The 21,586-nt window shown below is 39.6% G+C and overlaps 2 pseudogenes; both read right to left on the bottom strand.

Moving 5' to 3' along the window:
- Positions 1-8,281: 8,281 nt before the first annotated feature.
- On the bottom strand, positions 8,282-9,576 carry LOC149176357 (tubulin alpha chain pseudogene; annotated as a pseudogene).
- Positions 9,577-17,493: 7,917 nt separating this feature from the next.
- Positions 17,494-18,234, bottom strand: LOC149176356 (ethylene-responsive transcription factor ERF018 pseudogene; annotated as a pseudogene).
- Positions 18,235-21,586: the final 3,352 nt, after the last annotated feature.

The raw sequence follows: 21,586 nt of genomic DNA, 5'->3' as shown, positions 1-21,586 counted from the left end.
TAAAATAATTTATTTTTTTAAATAGTGGAAAAAAAGAAACTAATAATTTAACTTATATAATTAGATTATTTCATAATTAAATAAAAATTCCAAAAAAAATTATTCAAAATAAACAAACATGTTAACATAATTAATAAAAAATTAATATTTTATATAAAATATTTGATTTTTTTATTAATTATGTTAATATGTTTGTTTATTTTGCAAGAGATTTTTTTGATATTTTTATTTAATTATGAAATAATCTAGTTATATAAGTTAAATTACAAATACATATTTATAAACATTAATTCATAATAAGTATAAAACACTTACTTCATGATATATCTAATGTTTTTAGATAGAGGAGGAATGACTTGTTGAAGAGTTTTGTGAACCCAACGTTTCGGACTACGAAGTGAGTCCATCATCAGGGGATGCGGCAATAGATGAAATTAAAAAAAACAAAAAACACATAAAAACTAATAAAATTATAACTTGTATTATTATTATTATTAAAAGAATTAATATGTAAGTTAAACATATATATATATTTATAAAAAATGGAATTAAATTTTTGAAATTGAGATTTATTTCCACTTTACCGTGAAGATTCTTAATTTATAAATAAACCTTGTTATAATATTATGAGTCAATACCATAGATTATGAATATCACATACCCAAAATATCATAATTTGTTGAAATGTCGCAACAAGAATATTCCAATTTTTAATTTGTCCTTGAATTAAAATTTCAATTTTAATTTGTCTTTGAATTAAAATATGAATTTAGTCTCACCAACTGCTTGGAAAATAATTAATTAATTCATCTTGAGTTAATTAGTTGGATAAATTCAAGCTAGAAGTCTTTGTGAAGTCATGCAATAGTTATCCTTTAAATTAAGGAGATTATCCCTTAATTAAGGAGATAAGGATGAGTTGTAATTAGTTAGCTCAGTTAACTGAGTTATCCTTTAAATTAAGGAGATTATCCCTTAATTAAGGAGATAAGGATGAGTTGTAATTAGTTAGCTCAGTTAACTGAGTTAAGTCCAGTTAGATTAGTTCCAAACAGTTTGAGGAATTAATTGTGAGTTCAGTCAGTTAATGCATGCATGCATGCAACTAGTGTGCTCTAGATAACTGAAGATTCTTTCATAAATAACTCATGCATGTCAGTTCAGACAAAGATCCAGTTGAGATTAAAGACAGGGACAATGTACTATCAGTTGCAAGAATTTTCCTATAAGAAAATCTCTTGCATGCAAAAGGAATTCATTCTTTGAGATTTGCACAGTTTTACAGTGTGTTGGAGCAGTGTGTGAGATCAGTGTCACACAAGGTTACAGCAGGAACACATAGGGAAAACTATGTAAGGAAATAGAAGGCTTGGAGGGCAGAGGAGAAGGTTTGTGAGAAGCCTTGTTTGTCTGTGAGCATCCAAGAGGATTGTACTGAGAGCTGGCTAGCTGTGAGAGCTAAAGATTTGTATTATTCTGATGTATTTCCACTTTGTATGATAATACAGATAGTGGGGTTTTTAGCTGAGGCTTTCCCTTGAGTATTCTTATGTGTTTCATGTGCATTGATTCTTCTTCTGGTTATATGTGTTCAGATTGATCTTGCTCAAATCTATTAAGCTTCCGCAAGTTTGATTGTAGAAGTAGATTAAGTATTTTGCTTTAGTTATATTGCATAATCAGGTTAATCTACAATGAGAATTTCTATATGGTATCAGAGCAAAGGTGATTGAAGTTGTGAACAGTATACTAAGAAGGTAAATTCAAAGTTTGAAGTTCTTGGTTGCAGGTGCAAAATCGAATTCTTATCATACTTCAAATTTCACCAATGGCGTTCAATGGCTTGAGACTCAAGTATGCTCTAAATGGCAGCTTGAATTACATAGCATGGAAAGATCGCATGGAAGTGGTATTAGAAGACAATAGTTTGAAGGATTTCATTGATCAAAAAATCCCCAAGCTAGTTGCAGCTAATGCACAAGAATTGGCTGAATGGAAGAAGTGTGTGGCGAAGGCGAGACAGATTCTTCTGGAGGGAGTTCGAGACCATATTGTCTCGAGTCTCCATGGGAAAGAGACTCTGTTTTCAATGTGGAAGTCATTGAAGGACCTCTATTAGAATAGTAGCAACCAAAGGAAATTGGCGCTCAAGGATAAGCTTCGGAAAATCAAGATGGAGAAGGGTGATACTATTTCTATATATCTGAACAAGCTCACCACCTACAGAGATGAGCTTGGTAGTGTGGGAATAAATGTGGCTGATGATATGGTGAGTCTTGCTCTCCTCGGTCTTCCTAAGAGCTGGAATAGCTACCAGGACTCTATGAATGGAAGAGAGAAACCGTCGGATTGGGAACGATTGTGGTCGGATCTCATGCAGGAGGAGATCAGGAGAAGCACCCGAGATGGTTCTTCATCAAAGAATGATGATGAAGAAAATCTGGCCTTAGCAAGTAAGACAAGGAAAGGGAAAGGGAAAGCTTCCCATTCCAAATTGAATTCTTCTCATGGAGGGAAGAATATTGAAAAAATCTAAAGTGAGATGCTTTAATTGTTATGAGGTGGGCCATTGTGCAACTAATTGCCCATTGAAGAAATCCAAGAAGGGATCCTCGAAAGGATCAGAAGGTGAGGCATTAACCTCTCACTGCGAATTGGATTTTACCCTCATCGCATGCATGGTTTCATCGATGGTGGGTTGTGTTCGGTATCTTGATAGTGGAGCCTCATTCCACATGATCGACGATAAAAGTTTATTCAGTAACTTGGAGGAGAAAGACCTCAAGATGCGCATAGAGATGGGTGACGACGAAAAGTACAGTGTTTCCGGAGTGGGCACGGTTGCTTTTAAGAGGGAGCATGGATCTCCTTTCACCTTGACAAATGTGAAGTATGTGCCTGGACTGAAGAAGAACTTGGTATCGGTCGCAATGTTGGAGGACAAAGGCTACGATGTTGTCTTCAGTAAAGGAAAGGCGTTCCTGAGACACATAGCCACGGGTCAGACCAAGAGGATTGGGATTTGAGTGAAGAATCTCTATAAACTAGAGGTAGATGATTGTGCTGCATTGAGTTTGAAAGCAGAATTGGTGCAAAGCCAAGACATTGGCGAGTTATAGCATAGGCGGTTGGGCCACTTGCATCATGGGGCCTTGAAGATAACGTAATAGATCTCTACCAGACTTCCCAAAGGTAAACTTAAGCAAGTGGACACATGCAAAGGTTGTACCTTGCGAAAGTACGCCAAGTCTTCCTTTCATGATCAAGACAGTCGAGCTGAAGCAATATTAGAGCGAGTTTATACTGATTTGTGTTGACCATTCTCGACAGCATCCACCGCAAAGCAAAGGTATTATGTGATTTTCATTGATGATTTTTCTCGTAAATGCTGGATTTATTTCATGCAGAAGAAGGATCAAACCTTCTCAAAGTTTTGTGAGTTCAAATCTTTGGTTGAGAAAGAGTCATGGAAGAAGATCAAGGCCTTGAGAAGCGACAATGGTGGAGAGTATGTCTCTCAAGAGTTTAAGGACTTCTGTGCAGCGGAAGGAATTAAACGGGAGTTGACGACACCTCATAAGCCACAACATAATTGGGTGGCCGAGAGGAAGAATATAATGATTGTGGGGGCAACTCGGGCGATGCTGCATGACCAAGGCCTACCACTTCATTTGTGGGCTGAGGCATGCAACACAACAGTCTATTTGCAGAATAGAAGCCTGCATCACATACTTGGGATGAAGACACTGGAAGAACCTTTCTCCGGAAAGAGACCAGATGTGGGTCACTTCAGGATCTTTGGCTCATCGGTATATTTCCATGTGACCAAGGATGCCCGAAAGAAACTTGAGCCGACAACAGAGTTGGGTATACTTGTGGGGTACACTGATAAACCTCATAACTATCAGGTGTACTTGCCTACCAGTCGGAGGACAGTGGTTTGCAGAGATCTCAAGTTTGATGAGCAGAAGACCATGCGAGTTTCCCTTGAGAGGGAGCTCCAACTACAGGCTGTGGAGGAACTTTTGGTTCCTAAGGAGGAGGAGCCTCAGTCTGATGTGGAGCAACCGCATGCAGAGGTTCCAGGAGTGGAGACATCCACTCAAGCAGAGTCTTCCAGAGATGGATGGAAGCGGACAAGAGAAGCTGACATATTGTTGTCGGATGCAAGAGAGAATGTGGGAGAACCATATTCTCAGCGCAGACAGAGGAGGTCACTTAATTGGTACACTGGATACATGGCCCTTGTTGGGGAATGTATTGAGACTGAGTCATCTTCCTTTGAGGAAGCAGTGCAGTAGCCGATTTTGGTTGATGCTATGGTGACTCCATAGTTCGGAGCAATGTTTGGGATGTGGTTCCAAGACCGGAGAACAAGTCAGTTGTGAGTTCCTGTCGGCTTTACAAGGTAAAGCAAGCTGTTGATGGTAGTGTGGATAAACATAAGACAAGATTTGTTGCCCGTGGTTTCTCACAGGTCGAGGGGATCGACTATGATGAGACTTTTGCTCCTGTCCCAAGGTACTCATTTATCATATAGATGGCACTGTCAGCACAGATTTGGAAGATCCATCAGATGGATGTGAAGACTGCATTCCTCAATGGCAACATTGAGGAAGAGGTGTACATAGAACAGTCGGAAGGTTTTGAGACCTTCAATCGTGAGTCGCATGTGTGCCGACTCAAGGTAGCTTTGTATGGGCTGGAGCAAACACCTCATGCTTGGCACACCAAGATTGACAACTGTTTCACCAGGTTGTGCTTCACAAAGAGTGAAGCGGATGCGAACCTATATCACATCATTGCGAAAGGTAAGCCATTAGTCATTGTTGATGATCTCCTATTAATAGGTGATTATCAGTTGATCATGTCTTGCAAGGAGGACCTTGCAAGAGAATTCGAGATGAAAGACATGGGTCTCATGCACTACCTCCTTGGCATGGAAGTGTGGCAGAAGGATGGGGAGTTGTTTATGTCTCAGGGCAAGTATGCCAATGAGATACTCAGGAGATTCCACATGTAGAAGTGCAAGCCCATGCAGACTCCTCTAGTAGGTAACTGGATGAAGGAGAATGCTACTTCATGAGAAGTAGTAGAAGCTACTGTGTACAGGTAGCTTGTGGGTTCACTGATGTACTTAGTGAACACACGACCAGATTTATGCTATGTGATGAACGAGTTGAGTCAAGCTATGGTTCAACCTACCAAGATGTTTGGGAAGGAAGCTAAGGATGTTTATAGATACCTCAGAGGCACATCTCAATATGGATTATGGTACAGATGGACATAAGGAGTGAAGCTACAGGGCTTCATTGATGCAGATTAGGCAGGGAGTCCATCAGATTGGAAGAGCACACCAAGAGGAATTTTCAACCTTGGGTCAGCTGCAATTTCTTGTTACAGCAGGAAACAGAGGTTGGTTGTGCTCAGCTCAGCAGAGGTTGAATACATGGCTGCAAGTCAGGCAGCATGTGAGGCCATTTGGATGCGGAAAATTCTAGTTGGTTTATTTGATCAGAGGATGGATCCAACTGTGATCTATTGTGATAATCAGAGTTGTATCAAACTCTCTGAGAATCCAGTATTTCATGACAGGTCCAAGCACATCAACATTCAGTATCATCATCTCAGAGACTGTGTGGTGAGGAGGATCATGTTGTTGCAGTATATTTTGATCGAGGAGCAAGATGCTGACATTTTGACTAAGGCATTGTCAAAGTGTAAATTCGAGTTCCATAGAGACATGATCGGGGTGGAAGATAATCCCTTTCTTGTTGAGATGATGTGTTTAAATATGGAAACACGAATATTCCAATTTTAATTTGTCCTTGAATTAAAATTCGAATTTAGTCTCACCAGCTGCTTGGAAAATAATTAATTAGTTCATCTTGAGTTAATGAGTTGGAGAAATTCAAGCTAGAAGTCTTTGTGAAGTCATGCAACAATTATCCCTTAAATTAAGGAGATTATCCCTTAATTAAGGAGATAAGGATGAGTTGTAATTAGTTAGCTTAGTTAACTAAGTTAAGTCCAGTTAGATTAGTTCCAAAAAATTTGAGGAACTAATTGTGAGTTCAGTCAATTAATGCATGCATGCATGCAACTAGTGTACTCTAGATAACTGAAGATTCTCTCATAAATAACTCATGCATGTCAGTTCAGACAAAGACCCAGTTGAGATTAAAGACAAGGACAATGTATTATCAGTTGCAAGAATTTTCCTATAAGAAAATCTCTTGCATGCAGAAGGAATTCATTCCTTGAGATTTGCGCAGTTTTACAGTGTGTTGGAGCAGTGTCTGAGATCAGTGTCACACAAGGTTACAGTAGGAACACCCTGGGAAAACTGCACAAGGAAATAGGAGGCTTGGAGGGCAGAGGAGAAGGTTTGTGAGAAGCCTTGTTTGCCTGTGAACACCCAGGAGGATTGTACTGAGAGCTGGCTAGCTATGAGAGCTAAAGCTTTGTATTATTCTGATGTATTTCCACCTTGTATGATAATACAGATAGTGGGGTTTTTAGCCGAGGCTTTCCCCTGAGTATTCTTCTATGTTTCAAGTGCGTTGATTCTTCCTCTGGTTATATGTGTTCAGCTTGATCTTGCTCAAATATATTAAGTTTCCGCAAGTTTGATTGTAGAAGTAGATTAAGTATTTTGCTTTAGTTATATTGTATAATCAGGTTAATCTACAATGAGAATTTCTACATAATTCACTCCATATGCCACTTTTTCATATGACAATTTTGTCAATTAACCAATTTAATTAAATGTGTAAAAAATAACATAAATACTTTGGAAATCAATTTTAACCACTGATTTGTGTATACTACTATGAATATTCTAGAATATTTCATGGATGTTAAATCTCTGCCATTCACCTAATAATTATTGTTAATTAAATTAAAATTTTGGAAACCCTATTCCAAAATAGAAAAGCGTGTCGGGGTAATATTTATTAGATGTATGGTAAGGATTTTCTCCATAGAATAATGTAGAATTTTCTTAGTAATAGTTATATATTAAATATTGCATTTTATTTCAAAAATAGTTATACCCATTTTGTTCTTTTAATTAACTTGATTAATTCAAAAAATGCACATGAGTTATGGTTTTTTGGGCAGGTGGTATTTCATAAGAACACAAAGAATATCGATACATAGTTTCATTTTGTCAGGGATAAAGTTCAATCAAATGAAATCCATATTGAGTATTATAATAGTTGTGACAATGTTACTGATATTTTTACCAAACCTCTTGGTAGAACCAAGTTTGAATTGTTTAGGGAAGTGTTAGGCATATGTGTGAATCCATTTCCCCATTAAGGGGGAGTGTTGAAATTAATGATGAAATGTATTAATGGACTAACAGTTCAACCAAACCTTAGATTAGGAGTTTGTTCCTGATTTCTAGGGTGTTGTTTCAACTTCCCTAATTGTGTGTAAATTATATATTTATCTTGTAATGATTGTAATTGTAGAGCGTGTTCTGTAGAGGCAGTGTCCAAGTGATGTTCCACACCTGTGAGCTGCTTAGGTTTAATTCAAAAAATTTGGTTCTTCTGTTTTTAATAATAACATACAGGGTAATGAGGAGAAACATTAAGATAGGTCCTTGTGGGCACTTCTAAAACTAACCAAGACTCTTAAAAAATTAATTTATAATATATCAAAATTTTAATCCTACTTCTCACTAAGATTTTTATGTGATCATTTAAAAAAAAACACAACTACGTGTGTCTAAAGTATTAACCCACTACCCATAAAATGTATTAAGGCTCACTTGAAGACATGAATCTTCAAGTGACGGTTGAACCTTTCAAACATTAGGGAAAAGTCGCACTAGTATATTGTAAATTGTATATTGTAGAAGACTACATATAAACTGATAAAGAAGGAAAAAGATATGATTGTGTTCTTCGTAGTCATCTTGAAAGGGTAAGTGCCAAATATATATCTAGTTCAACTAAAATCGTTTAGAAAGTTGCTCATCCGGGTGTCTACAGAATCATATAAACCTTTCCCTTATGTTTTAGACGAAAATCGGAATGGGATTCAACGCAGGTTTTTTTGTTTTTGTTTTCGAACAATGTAAAGCACGAAATATAATCGTAAATATCATAGAATAACAAAAAACAAGAAAACTACCCCCACCAATACTACAAATATCAAACCAATGAATATTGGTTACCATTCCTCAAAACCAACCCATGTCCCAAATCCAAACAACATAAATGTATAGTAGCAACAAACACTTACTATAGAAATCAGTAATTGATCAGTACTATTCGCCCTCATCCTCGTCGCCCTCGACAGACTCCACTCCAACCTCTTCATAGTCCTTCTCCAGAGCATCCAAGTCCTCACAAGCCTCACAAAACTCTACTTCCTCCATACCCTCACCCACATACTATTGCACAAAGGAACTCTTTGTGTACATGAGATCGAACTTGTGATCAATATGAGAGAAGACCTCTGCTACATTGGTCGAGTTGGAAATCATACAGACGACCCTATGGACCTTAGAAAGGTCCCCAACAGGAACCATAGTGGGGGGTTGATAATCAATACTGCACTTGAACCCGGTGGGACACCAATCCATGAACTAAATGGTCCTCTTCATCTTAATGGTAGCCACTGCCGCTTTCACATCCTTGGGCACAACACCCCATCAGTACATGAGACAACAAGCTATGTACTTTCGATGGCATGGATCATATTTAGCCGTCATGAACAATGGATCGAAAGCACTATTGGTGATCTTGGCGACCAACAATTGTTCGTGGTAGGCCTTCTCGACATAGATCACAAGAGAATATGAGGAAAGAATGAAATGAATACGAGGATACAAGACCAAGTTTGTCTGGAACTCAGTCGCATCAATGTTAAGAGCACCAACAAAACACAGAGAGGCAATCGGGGAAGATATGACCAGAGACACAAGTCTATTAATGTTTGTGTATGTAGGACGCTCGATGTTCAGGGAACAACGAAAAATGTCATAGATGGCCTCATTATCTAACAACACAGCCACATCAGTATGCTCTAGCAGCGAGTGGGTTGACAACATGTTGTTATAGGGCTCGACCTCATATGTGGAGACGTGTGGGATCGATACACAGTGAAACCCAACTTGGATGTTTTTCCATAATCAACAGAAAGCATCTCCAACAAAGAGACCCTAAACCAGATCTTTACTGCCTCCCATATCATGGAAGGCTAGGAATCCTTACACGCCTACACAGTTGTCTGCCAACTTCCAGATTTGATCCAAGCACAAATGCACAATTTACTTACCAATGGTAGAATGCCACGAGAAAATTTTTTGGTGACATCTTCTTTGCCATTTATCAACTGCTTTGGGTGAAAAAGCTACTGATATGTGCCTGTTCGAACATGCTTACCAACACCTGTCTCATTAAAAAATGTGTTGAATGTGTTATCTCCACCGCCAACGATCTTGTCACTCGACACTTGTCCATCAGTTTGGATGTTGTGTTCAAGACAGTAAAGCTCCCAACAGGTATTGTTGACCTGAATATCGTCCTGGCCAATGTGGATCAAAATTCACTCCCTCATTGTCCTTTGTTGAAACCCTTGAAACCTCGAAAAAAAAGCTCAAAAGAATTAAAAGAATCCTGGTTAAGTGCACAAAAAAATCGTAAGGCCGAGATAAAATGACACAAAAACAGGAGAGAGATTCATGAAGATGTATGCAAAGACGTCTGCACAAAAGAGGAGCAAGAAGAAATAAAAACCTAAATCGAAAGGCCGAATTGCACTATGATTCAATGCAGCTTACTAGTCTAATGTCGACAGACGAAAACTTTTCCAACGCTTTAAGTAACTGAGGTTATCGTTATTTAAATTAGCAAATATATGTTATTTAATGGGCAAAATAGTGGACAGATATATGTCAAATGGACATGAAAAAGTAGACAATGCGTAGCTTGATCAATTTAAAAAAGGGACACCTTAGATATAAACATAAGTAGAGTTAGCAATATATGGAAGTTAAATTTTGTTAGATATTGGAGCTATACTAGACAATTTACACTACTAGAATATATAACATAGTAGATTTGTTAAGAATATATTACAATATCAAGCTTGTTATATAATTGGTAGTCATTAACTTAAATTCCAAAACTTTTATATTTTTTATATAATGTTATACTCCTAAACACAAGATTTTCCATATAATATAATTTCAATTATAGTTAAACAAAAAAGATAAAAAACATTAGCATATTTTCACTTCTACAAAAACTATAATTTCAATTATAGTTAAACAAATAAATTAATGAAATTATAGTTAAACAAAAAACTTTTATATTTTTGATGTCAATACTTCTAAACACAAGATTTTCCATATAATATAATTTCAATTATAGTTAAACAAATAAATTAATGAAATTATAGTTAAACAAAAAAAATTAAAAACATTAGCATATTTTCACTTTTACAAAAACTATAATTTCAATTATAGTTAAACAAATAAATTAATGAAATTATAGTTAAAAAAAAAAAATTAAAAACATTAACATATCTTCACTTCTACAAAAACTATAATTTCAATTATAGCTAAACAAATAAATTAATGAAATTATAGTTAAACAAAAAAAAATAAAAACATTAGCATACTTTCACTTCTACAAAAACTTCAATGTAGAAAATGCTATTAGTAATAATAAAATTATCATTAATTTATAAATCAACAATATTAATTAAAAGTGCGAATGTGCTCTGTTGCTAAAATGTAAATGCGCATTGTGCCTAAAGTAAAAGTGCGCACAAGTAGGAACTTTGTGGCTGATCGCGGACTGCTGAGCGAGATCGTCGAGCTGCCTCGACCCTCGCAGGCTGCCTCCCTGCACGATCTGTATCTCTCAGCGGATTGAGCAGATCCGGGCCATCGGACTTGGAGACCACATCCCTGTGCGCGCGCCCAAACCCTGAGGGCGGATCCGGCTGAGCCTGAGGATGAGTTGTTTTATGGAGTTCTGGGTTGGATCCTGTCTGGCTTCTCTATAATACTTGAGATCATGGAGACTCTGGGCTCCCCCCTGGGTTCCCCATTTTCTCCTCTGCCCCTTTCGCCTTCGGAGGCCTTCATGCAGCTTCTGGCAGGGCTCCCTAAGAAGAAAACCCCTGAACCTTCGAAATTTGTGAAAAAGCCTGACGATATCCCAGCGATCTCCCTTCCGCCTGAAACCCCGATGCAAGTTGCTCTGTCGCTGTCTGAATGAGCCCTCATCGGCCAGTTTACGGGGCTTTTGCCGTCACCCAAATCCACGGAGAGCTGGGTCTCTAGAAACTGGGCGCCGCTGATCAGAGAAAACATCACCTCTTATTTTCTGGGGAGAGGATACTTCCTTTTCGAATTCACTACAAAGGAAGACAAAGATCTGATCTTCCGAAATGGCCCCTACTTTATGGGTCCTCGGGGCCTGTACCTTAACAAATGGACCCCGGATTTTGATCCAGCAGTCGATGTTCCTAACGCAGTCCCTGTGTGGGTTAGACTCCCGAACCTCCCGGTCCATTGTTGGAATTGGGACTCTCTGCGTCACATTGGAAATGCTCTGGGGAAATTTATTGACCAAGCGAACAATAAGGACCAATACGACTGCGCCCGGATCTGCATAGGAGTAGATCTGGAGGTAGGGCTCACTGAGGCCATTACTATAAATGTCGGAAGCTGGACGCATCTGCAGAAGCTGGACTATGAGCAGCTGCCCTTCAAATGTCGGAAATGCCACGTGTATGGTCACTTCGCCAGAGGCTGCCCATCCAACACTGAGGCCACGCAGGGAAAGGAGGACGGATGGAACCAAACCAAGTGCCACAAATCTAGGAAGACGGGAGGACCTAGCGGCAAAGGACAGCCACCTGTTCAACATACTTCTCCATCCTCAGAAAATAGGTTTGATCCTCTTAGTTCACATCAAGAGAAAACTCAGGAGGCGGTGATCCAAAAGGAGTCCGAACCCACAGAGGAGATCGGGAAACAAAACCCATATTCTTCAAGCAAAGGCACTCCTTCAGCCTCCATTAAAGACACAAATGCTGAAAATCCCAAAAGCAAGAATGATGAAGACAATGAAGAAGAACAGATCACAGATGACTCAGAGGAGGAAGGAGAAATAGGAGAGTCCCAAGCCTCGGTAAGAAGATCCACGAGAGGCCACAAAACGGACAGAGAAAAAAGAGAGGAGGAGACGTATAAGGAAAAACTACAAGGCAGGCAGCCCACTCTGGAAAAATTGCTAGCCTTAAAGCCTAGGATGTCGAAAAGCCAGCCTCAAGGCTCCAAGGGAGCCCATCAGAAACATAAATGATGAAGATCATCTCCTGGAATTGCAGAGGTATGGGGAGCAAGGTCAAGGAAGAAGCCATGCGAAGTCTGATAAGAATAGAAATCCCAGACATACTTCTCATCCAGGAGACCAAGCTAGAAGACTCAGTCTTCCTGCAAACAACCAAGAAACTTTGGTTCAAAAGTGAAGCAAGAGCAGTCTTCGCTAGGGGAGCCTCGGGAGGTATTGGTACTATTTGGAACGATAACAAATTTGCAGTCATCAGTGAGGCCAACAACACTCATTGGTTGCTGCTGAAAATGCGGAATCTGAACACTAAAGAAATTCATTGCATCTTTAATGTCTACTCTCCAGTCAATGCTGGGGAAAAAAAGCATGTTGGGATTCGATAAGACTTCAAGCAGATCTCATGAATCTGGAGAATACTATCATTGCCGGAGATCTCAACCTTACCCTTAGCTCGTCTGAAAAAAGAGGTGGCAGTGTTGTTCGCGATCCGGCAAGAGAATGGGCGGAGGACCTCATGTAAGACTGGGATTTTCTTGACATCAAACCCTCCTCCAGTAAGTACTCTTGGTCCAATAAAAGAATAGGCCCAGGTCATATTGCTGCTAGATTAGATAGATTTTTCATTCAAAGCTCTTATTTGTTGCTGGGATTAGAACCAAGAATGCACATTCTCCCTAACAGTATCTCGGATCATAAACCCATAAAGCTAGAATTACTAGCTCACCTTGATCTGGGCCCTATTCCCTTCAGATTCAGCCCAATCTGGATCAAGGAACCAGACTTCATGCAGCTAGTTAAGGAATGCTGGAACCAATCTATTAAAGGATCCCCCTTCTACATATGGGAAGAAAAGCTCAGAAGGGTAAAAAGAGCTCTAAAACATTGGGCCAAAAATCTACCCAAACCTGATATAGAAAGAAAAAATATCAAAGCCGCCCTTGTCAATCATCAATCTCATATGGAAGATACTTCAGTCACCAAAGATCTGCTTGACCAAGAAGCCCATCTCCAACAACACTATAATAAGGCATGTCTTGTTGAAGAGGAATACTGGAGATTAAAATCTAGAAACCTCTGGCTCAAATCAGGGGACAGAAACACTGCTTTTTTCCATAAACAAGCGCAGAGTAGAAAATGTCATAACACCATTTCCGAGATCAAGGTGGACAGCGAAACTTTCAAGGAGTTTGCAGACATAAAGAAGGCAGCCCACGCCCACTTCCTAAAGCTGTATAGCGAAGAAAAGGTTCAGCATCAAGCTTCAGATCTATTAGACACGATGCCAACTACAATTTCTCCAGGTATGAACGAAATCTTGGAGGCCAAAATAACCAAAGATGAAGTAAAAAAAGCCTTATATGACATGGATCCGGACAAGGCCCCTGGGCCGGATGGTTTCTCTGCCATATTTCTCCAAACATGCTGGTCCATTATTGAAAAAGATCTGATCAAAATGATCCGAAAATCTCAGAACTCCCAGAAAATAGGCGGAAACACAAAATCTGCCTTCTTAGCCCTCATTCCCAAGGAAAAAGGTGCTAGCAATTTCAGTAGATTCCGACCGATCTCTCTATGTAACATTAGGTATAAGCTAATCACAAAAGTCATAGCAAATCGATTGAAGCACATCCTTCCCAAAATAATCCCGGAGAACCAAGGAGGCTTCATCCAAGGGAGGCAGATAGTGGACAACTTCACCCTTGTTCAGGAGGCAATCCACTCAAGTCTTCAATGAAAAGAGCAAGGTATGGTAATTAAACTTGATTTAGCAAATGCATTTGACCGTGTAAATCACAGTTTTCTGTTAAAAGTTATGAACAGGTTTGGGTTTGGATCAAACTTCATTAACTGGATCCGGGCTTGCGTTTCGGAGCCATGGATTGCTCCACTTGTAAATGGAAGAGCCACAGACTTCTTTAAAGCATCAAGAGGGCTCAGGCAGGGGTGCCCTCTCTCCCCTCTGCTTTTTGTCATTCAAGCCTCAGCTTTCAACTTCCTGCTGGACAAAAAAATGCAAGATCAAGATCTTATGGGACTGCGTGTAGCAAGAGGAGTCAAGAACATTAATCATGCTCTGTTCGCGGACGACACCCTGCTTCTGGGCGCTGCCTCCCTCTCCTCCGCCTCCAAATTCAAAGATGCCCTGGAAGAATTCAGCATGGCCTCAGGCAGTGTTGTTAACAAGAATAAGTGTCACATTTACAGTTGGAATACCCCGCCCAGACTTCTCTTTGCTATCTCTAGGTGCCTTGGATTCGCAGCCTCCGCTTCATGGACCTCCTTCAAATATCTGGGCCTCCCGGTTGTCCACAAAAGAATCTCAAGCAAAGATTGGCTACCCCAGCTCGAAAAATTCCAATAAAAAATTCAGGCCTGGGGCTTCACCTGGCTCAACTATGCTGGCAAATCCGTCCTTATCAAATCAGTGCTCACTAGTCTTCCTATTTTTCAATTTGCAGGGATGCTTGCTCCATCAATCATTCTAAAAAAAATGGACGAGCATATCCGGAGATTCTTCTGGAAAGGAGGAAAGCAGAACGAAAGAAAAATTCCCCTCATCAGTTGGGAAGTTATATCTAAGCCTCTGTGGGAGGGAGGACTTAATTTCAAAAATTTAGGCCACCTGAATGTAGCAATGGCTGCAAAGGTCATCTGGAGAGTTGTCGCGCCCAATCCTGGCTGGGCCCAAACAGCTCTCAGAAAAAAATATTTCCGTGGTCCTCGCTCCAGCTGCTTAGACCGAGTGATCCGCCTGCCTAATTCGCCTTTCCTCAAGCTTTATGATAAGGCCGCCTCCCTGATCAAAAACCACTGTTACTGGATCCCGGGTAACGGCAAGAAAATAAAAATATGGACTGATAAAATCTTGTCCACAGATCCGATCAGCGACAGAGTGCAAATGGGAGAGCTGCGGGAGTGGATGGAAAGGAATAAGTTGCGAACTCTTTGGGATATCTCCCTCTGGAAAGACAGCGATTGGACAGGCTGGAAGACAGTGGATCTGCCAGAACGCCTGGTCGATGACTGGGCCATGATGACAGGCCTCCTCCACGGTCTTGCACCCATGAACAAGAATATTCAAGACGTAATTGGATGGGGGAAGAAAACTAAAGGTTACACTGTCGCCGAGGGCTACGCCAAGCACCGTGAGAGACCGCACGTCCCCTTAAACCCAGCGCCATGGCAAGCGATCTGGCGCTGTCAGGCTTGGCCCAAAATAGATACATTCGCATGGATATTGTGCCATGGTAGAATCCTCACCTTCAACAGATTGCAGAAGCTGGGATATAACGGCCCCTCCATCTGCCTTCTGTGCAGCAATAGTGAAGAATCAACAACGCATCTATTCTTGCATTGCTGCTACGCCAATCAAATATGGTGCGCCCTGCTTTATTCCTTGGATCCCTCCTTCCAGCTTCCGCGTTCCATGGTTGATCTCTTCTCTAGCTGGGCATCCAAATACCCTGGCCCTCCTCCTCAAAATCGGTTAATCAAATCAGCTTGGGCCATTCTACCAAAGGTCATTTGCTGGCAGCTATGGCTAGAACGCAACAGAAGAACCTTTAGGAACGTCAGACAGCACCATAAGACCATTGAAGTTAAGATCAAGTGCCAAATAAAGGAATGCTTGTCCCAAATAAACGATGATGCTAATCTCACCCATCATGATAACGTCTGGGGTTCCTTCCTGGGATTACAATTTCTCCCAGCAATCAGAAATGCACCACCTCTCAGAGATTGGCAAATAAGGAAAACGGAAGCAGAATTCCAAGACTGGCTCAAATCACAATCAAGGTACTCCCTTTTTTTCGATGGAGTAGCTAAGGGTAATCCGGGCAGAGCAGGTGCTGGAGGTGTCGTCCTAAACTCAACAGGAGAGAAAATTCACTCATTCGCTTGGGGGCTTGGACACATGACCAGCACTCAAGTTGAGGCTTTGGCCCTCCTGCAAGGCCTCAAGACCGTAAAGGAGCTAGACATAAGGAAAGCAACTGTTATAGGAGACTCTCAAATCATCATAAGTACAATGGTCTCTAACTCCCCTGCTGCAGATCTTAAACTAGCCAGGATGATTTTCATAATCAAGGGCCTTGAAAATGCTTTTCAAAAGCTGAACTACTACCATGTTTTGAGAGCCTACAATAAAGAAGCGGACAGCGAAGCAAATAAAGCAACCCTCCCCTCCGCCGGGGTCAAGCTGAAAGAAGGAAAAGAATCATGGGAATCCATCCCTTAAGTCGCGGTCCGCCATGTTTTACTGCTTGATCTTAAAAAAATTTGTCTATATATCCAAGTGGGGGAAAATAGCGGATATAGAATCTATAGATCTTCATGCTCTGAAAAAGATCTCAAGCCATAATAACATCCTCACTTTCATAAGTGAGACTATTCAGGATTTAGACATCCTCATTGTATCTAGACATTTGGCATTTAAGCCAGGAGGAATATAAATAGAATATAACCTTTTCTGTCAAAAAAACAATATTAATTAAAAATCTTTTAACCCAACTATATATAATTAATAATCTTTTAACCCAACTATATATATTATGTTATTTTTGTTAATACTTTTTACATTTTTAATTTAATTATCTGAAAAAATTATTTAGATACTTAGTAGAGCTAGTTTATTTCTTAGGGTTATATATATATATATATGCCTTGCCCTTTCGGTTTCATCGTCATTGCTATCACATTGCAAGTACACGAACCCATTTTGTTAGAAAAATGAACAATATATCTATTTGGGAAGTAACCTTGAGTTCATTTTTTTAAATATTTATCTCAGATTGAAGTTGGGTTCGAACATATCATTTAAACAATGTCCAAAGATGGATCTGGGTTCGAAAATATGATTTAAACCACGTTCAAAATGATGGATCCAGTACATAGGGCAAGTTTTTGGAAAAGTCAATATTGATTTGGCTCTTCAAACAGTCAAGACTTTACCCTAATTTATGTCGTTGAAAGAAAAATTATGTCTAAGAAAACCATTCATATGTCATTGAAAGAGAACTTTCAGGTCCAGAGATATTTGAGGTAAAGACACCACCATGACATGAAAAACTTTGGTCTAATTATTCACGTGAGTTTGGTACAAATAATAATGAAAATGTGACTCCTCATTTTCTGTTGGCGGCTCACCTTCTCAATGTGAAGAGGAGCTTTCATCCACCAATGTCACAAATATTTCTCCAATCAGGAGTAAACTTAACTATTGGTTTTCTCCCGCGGCCGAAAAGAATTAAAAAATTAACAGCGTTGCCTTCCATAACCTACAACTTCACCCCAAAGTACTCCATGGATTCGTCCAAGGGAGGGAATTCATTTAAATTTGGAGACTTGCCGCTCTCCAGACATTCCAGAAGTACCCAATCCCAAAATGCCGGACTCTTCTCCGCCCAAATCCCTTGGCCGTCATTGCAGTGTTCGGCTTTCGAAGCAGAAGATGAAAACGCTGCTTCAGAAGACTGCTGCAATTCCTCTGAGGCGAACTTGGCGGCAGTTGCTTGAATTTGAGGGGGCGATAGAGCTGAGGCGCAGGGGATTTCCGGCGGGGAAAGGGGGAAATTGAGCTTGGCTTTCGATCCTCTCAGGCAATACGCGGCAAAATCGTAGGCGCGGGCAGCCTTTTCAGGGGTGTCGTAGGAGCCCAGCCAAATTCTGCGAGTAGAATGGGGCATTCGAATTTCCGACACCCATTTCCCCCATTTTCTCATTCGAATTCCCTTGAACTGCCGTGATTTCAGTGAGCGCTTTTCGCGTCGGTTGTGGTATTGCGAGGGTTTAGCCATGTCGTGTTGCTGGATGTTGTTGAGTCGAACTCACGAACTCTTTAAAACGAGGGAGTTTAAAGGTGAGAGGGTTTGAGGTTAGGGCGGATTAAGGTGCTTCTTCTCTGTTGCAAGTGAATATCTCTGTTCGACTGATGAGGATAGAGTGTTAGCTGCAGGGCAATATATATATCGAGAGAGAAACCGCGTTGAGGTCCCAAGGAATTATGCGTAGTAGTACACGTGGCCTCCTGAAACCGCGTTGAGGATGTATAACTTTATGCGTTGTAGTGGAACACAGCGCTTGAAAGATCGATATAGGCAAAGACATGGGAAAGTGAAAACAATTTGATTGGTGACGTGGTTCCTCAGGGAATATGCGGAACACTTTCGTCCATTTTTTCTAGTAGGTCGAGGAACACAAAATATGTGATTGATAGGTCGTACGCTTATTTGACGGCTCCACTAGACATATTTTCTTTTTTAGATTTTATTTATTTTTTAAATAAATTCTACAACATGGAAAGTGACACTTTATTGAAATGGGAACATGTAGATCTGATTCAATATATTGAGTCAATTTGTACGTGTATTTATATAGATATAGATATGGATAATTGAGATTATTTTAAATTATTGGTTACAAAATGTATGACTGTTCCATTACACTATAGTCTTTACACTTAAAGATATTTTAGCTAACTTTGTACTTAACTAGTTTTATATTTTTTTCCTCCCCGAGAAGTATATAATTTCTGTCTTCTAAAATTTTTATTAATAAAAGGAAATTAATAAAAAGTTAATGTAAGTTCAATTTTTTATTTAAAAAAGTTTGCTATAGTATTACGAACAATGTCTTTATTTAAAAAAATATATTTTGAGGTTAACATTCTCAACCATGTCTTTGAAATAAATAAATTTTTTTATTTTTTTAAGTTGGAAAAAATAAATAAATAAATAAATATATATATATATATATATATATATATATATATATAATATAATATAAAATATTGGACTTTTTTATTAATTAGATTAATAAACTTGTTTATTTTGGAATGGGTTTTTTTGAATTTCTATTTAATTATGAATTAATGCAGTTATATAAGTTAAATGATTGGTAAAAAATTATAAACATTTAATTCATAATAAGCATAAAGCACTTATTTTATGATACATCTAATGTTAATAAAATTAAACAAAAAAACTAATAAAAATATAACTTTTTATTATTATTTATTATTATTATTAATTATAAAATGAATTAATATGTAAGTTAAACATATATACATTTATAAAAAAAATGGAACTAAATTTTTGAAATTGGGATTTATTTCCACTTTACCATGAAGATTTTTAATTTATAAATAGACATTGTTATAATAAGGCATGGAGACTGCGGAGCCGGAACACGGGAGAGACTGCGGAGCCGGTGAAGGTTTTTACAGACTCCAATAGGATTCAGCCACCCGCCTTTCCCGGAGACAGACAACGCTTACTTCCTCTTTCAGGTGGCAGGTTTACAAGCTAGGAAGGCTGGGAGCGCCACCCAAAGTTTTCTGGTTGGTCCCCTACAGAGAACGCTTGACTGGTTAATAGGGTCGGTAGGCCTCCGAATAGCGACAACCTGCTTCCATAGGTGGTCCCTTGCATGCACTTACATCTCCTCTCCTGGACACGTAGAGCTGCCTTCTTTCTTGTCCCATGCAGAAGGACGTCTGGTGATGAACCTGCCGTTATTTCTTCGTCTTAGCCTCTAAGTTATATATTCGCCTCAGTTAGATTGCCTACGGTTTCCTCTTCCCACCTTGGGCCTTTGGCCTTGGGATTTTTACGTCTGCTTTCCGCCTGTTTTTCCTGGTTGATGGTCTTATAACATAATAGTTTTCCTCTCAGGCGAATATATATCTATGGAGTCTAGTCTTATCATAATGGTGATTTGGATGGTTCTGGTTCTCACAGAAGTGTTTTTGCTCTGGGTGGGTGGCTTTTGAATCTCTATAGTCTATCCCACAGCTGGAAAAAGCAGTTTATATCTGGTTTTGAGCTCTGGAAGGCACCTAGACATCTCGCTGAAGGTGATGGTTTGGTACAGGACGCTTTCTCTCCCGTATGTTCTGGCAAAGCATGAAAGGTCAGTTTTATTCTATTTCCTCCTTATCTGTTCTAAGTTTTTCTGGAAAAGTGATTGAGGACGAATTGTAGTAGTAATTGACAATCCTCTGGTTTTTTCCATATAAGGTATTGTCGTAGATGAATTCTCTGTTTCTGCTTAAAAAATGCTGAAGTCTTTATATGCCAAGATAAAGAACTCAATTGTTTTCTACAGTCCATGTACTGATTTTCGTATTAGAATTGGGAAGTGGTGGTGTGTTTTCCAGCTTGTCTGTTGCTGTGTTGATTGCCATGAACATTCTCCCGCATAGCAGCTCCCGATTTCTGATAGGCTGTAAAAAAAATGGCTGCCTGAATACCAGTTGAATCCCTGGTATTCCCTATCTTTCCGGTGACCTGAAAATTTCAAATTTTCTTTGGTCAGCATCTGCCTTAATTACACCTGTATCTGTCTCCAGCTCTTGCAATCTATCCTTATCTGGCATAGTACGCTCAAATCTCTTCCAATTTAGGTTTGATGCTGACTCAGGGAAGGGAAAGTCCTTTTATGTCATATCACCTAGAAGATTTTTCCAATCTGTCAGTCTCCGCCTCCTTTTCCCATTTCTGGAGTCTTCTACCTTGCTGATCCCGAGTCCTCATCATTCTGGATCTTTTAATTTTCCCTGTCCGACACATCCTTTTGTCAGGATCGGATCTACGGTGCTGATCTCCTCGGTCTATTCTATTATTTGCCTTTCTCTCCAGGTGTTATTTCATCCAGGGATTATTATCAGAACAGTCTATTCTATTTACTGCCTCTCCCTCCAGGCTTTATTACATCCGGGGATCATATTAAGGAAGGAATATTTAATAGAGTTAGATCTCTTGTACTGGCACAAGTGGTTGACGGCATCAAAGCACTTGCCGGCATTAGTGCTCACCCACTCCCATTAATAGCATGGATGAGTCGGACTCTTCAGCCACGCGAGCGCTTGTACAGGCTGCTATTCAAGCCGAGGAGGATCGGAAAAAGCAACCAAGCCTTACAGGCTGGCAAGCCACAGTGGAGGACATGATTATTAAGCCAGCTTGCAGAGAGGCTCATAAACCTAAAAAGGCTTTCTCCAAAATAGACGGATCCCCATCTTCCTTTTTCAATAAAGCTAAGAATCCTGTCAAGACTGATCCTCCTCCGAAAGCCATATGCTTGGATGGAGCCACCCTTACAGAAAGAATTGATAGCCTAAAGAAATTTTCGCTGGTTGGGAAGTGGAAATTTCCTGAGATGGGTGATCAGGACATGCGTAAATGGCTATCGGACAAGTGGGCTCCCTTGATTGGGTACACTCCTATCATCTCCCGCCTCATGAAGGAATGGTATTCCTTCCA

Source organism: Pinus tabuliformis, chromosome 4_1, assembly GCF_031772625.1.
Source record: "Pinus tabuliformis cultivar Carrire ecotype Pingquan chromosome 4_1, CPIR1, whole genome shotgun sequence".
NCBI lineage: Eukaryota > Viridiplantae > Streptophyta > Pinopsida > Pinales > Pinaceae > Pinus > Pinus tabuliformis.
The sequence above is the reverse complement of the archived record's forward strand: the minus strand, read 5'-3'. Positions and strand labels throughout refer to the sequence as shown.